This window comes from Hippocampus guttulatus, chromosome 18, assembly GCF_054856545.1.
Source record: "Hippocampus guttulatus isolate MCC_2025c chromosome 18, RoL_Hgut_1.0, whole genome shotgun sequence".
Classification (NCBI taxonomy): Eukaryota; Metazoa; Chordata; class Actinopteri; order Syngnathiformes; family Syngnathidae; genus Hippocampus; species Hippocampus guttulatus.
This window is the reverse complement of record NC_141278.1, coordinates 2,311,207-2,313,516: the sequence shown is the minus strand read 5'-3', so window position 1 is coordinate 2,313,516 and position 2,310 is coordinate 2,311,207.

Sequence of the window (2,310 nt, the reverse complement as noted above, 5' to 3'; positions counted from 1 at the left end):
AATTGCGTCTGGGGGTGTTGTTTTCTATGATTTAAAAAAAAAAAAAAAAGGAGAATAACACCGAGTGGAAAAAGGGATGAAGCTGTGACACTTAGTCACAGTGAGGAAAATTGAAATTATCCAAGATTTTGCCTCACCTCTCTCTTTTTTTGTTTTTACGACCTCATTACTCATTCATGCGTGCTGCGCGGCGCGTTTAAAGCCCTCTCGAGCGCCCTTCTAATTTCAGGCCGCGTCGATGTGGTGGCTGCAGAAAATCCCAGCGTTTCTTGACACAATGAAACCCTTTGCGTTCTCATCGCGTTCCACGAGAAAATTTGCCATTCCGCGGACTCCCTTCAAGGTGAGAGAAACTCCTCCGCATTTTTAAAGGACAAGACACAAACATGGGACAAAAGGGCACAAGCACTGTGTGAAATGTCAAACGGAAATTAATATGTTGACCTTTGTGTCCTTTTCAGACTGACTTTGGCGGTTTATTATTGGACCTGGGGATGAAAAAAAAAATGGATGTCAAAGCAGGCTAGTAAAACTCGGCCTTCTGTTGAATGTCAACAGAGCGGCTACACGTGGTGCTTTCGAGACCTCGGGACCGAGCGTGAGAAACGCAGGGCATATTCATATTCAACGCAGGGGAGCCCCTCCCGAGCGTATGCGTCCAACACGCTTTGAAGTTCTTGGAAATGTGGCAAAAGACGTTGTTTAGCACGCCGGCAACACTCCAGCTAACAAGTGGGGAGGCTGAAAGGGAAATGGGAGGGGGGGGGGGTGGGGTGGAGAAGAGGAGGATAAAAGCCTGTGGTGGATAGTGGATGGGTCTCGCATCCTCCAAATCCCCACACTTGTTTTGATCCTCAGGTGTTTGTGAGCGTGCGCGTCTGCTGCAATAACCTGCCATAACCATCATATTATGACATGCCTTTATTTCTTCATTTAATCTTTACAAAATGACATGAAAATTGCATGACCTTTGGACAAAGGCACGCTATCACAAACCAGTTGGAACTGGCAGCCCATGAATCAACCAGTTGATCAGAATTTCAAGAGTGTTTAAATTTTTTTTTTTTTTTAGGGGAGGGATGGAACCTTCAGCATCGGTTTTCCATACAAATGTGGCTTTGTCTGGCACTTTGCTAAACTTCCTCAAAGCGCTTTGGGATTCATCCAAAAGATGAACGATGTGGAGTTTAGTTAGAGCGACGTGCCACACATAAAGGTTTTTTTCTTTTTCTTTTTTTTTTTTGAAACAGAGGGAATGATTTCTGATGTAACTGAGGTTAAGCCAGTGATAGAATGTGTTTTTTTCTTTCATAACTTTCAAACGAACTTTGGGGAAATTGTCACAAACTCGATTGGTTTTGGTTGCAATGCAGTGCATCCAGAAAGTGTATTTTAAAAGGCGACAAAAACACCTGACGGATATTAATGGTCATAAGTGGAGCTCCCGCTGTCATTTCATCATTTGGTCCTTGCCTTAAAATGCTTGTCACAATGTACCTAATGGACTGAAACCATTCAGAGCAGATGCGTGCACATGTACATGCGCGCCAGCACAAGCAATCATGCCGCGTGCTCAGCTGGTCTGTCAAGTCGCCATCACGAGCGTCGCTCACCCATCTGTTGAACGGAAGACTGAATGCAAATGTCGGCAAACGACAGTAACATGCATTGGGGGAGCTTATCCAAAGACACACTCAACATTAAAAAAATAACTCCCATCATTGCCATTAGAAATTCAAAATGTTCTGATCATTCAATTCACCTGAAAAAAAAAACCATACTAAAATGTTGGGATTGGAAATGTGGTATACAGTAATCCCTCGTTTATCGCGGTTAATGGGGACCAAAACCACCCGCGATAAACGAAAATCCGAGAAGTTGCGACCAATTAACTTAAACGGTTAAAAAAAAAAATGTTTTTGGTCCGCGAGAAGCTGCAAAACAACAGCGAGTCACATAGAGCAACATATACAGGACTGTACTCCATGTATATTAAAAAAAAAATATATATATATATATATATATATTATTTTTATTTTACATGTTTGAAAAAATCCCCAATGCACTGAACCCGCGATAAACGAACCGTGAAGTAGCGAGGGATCACTGTATATCTATATCGTTTCTTAAAAATGACTTTTGCTTGCATTAACAAAATGAGATTCTCTCGATGTGTGTGAGGGTGCTGAAGGGCGTGTAAGCCTCCCTCATTGCCTGAAGGCGACACCTCCTCCTCCTCCCTCCTTTTAACTCCTCCTCCTCCAGAACGCGTGGACGTGTTGTTGGTGTGAGGAGGACCAACCTGCTCTT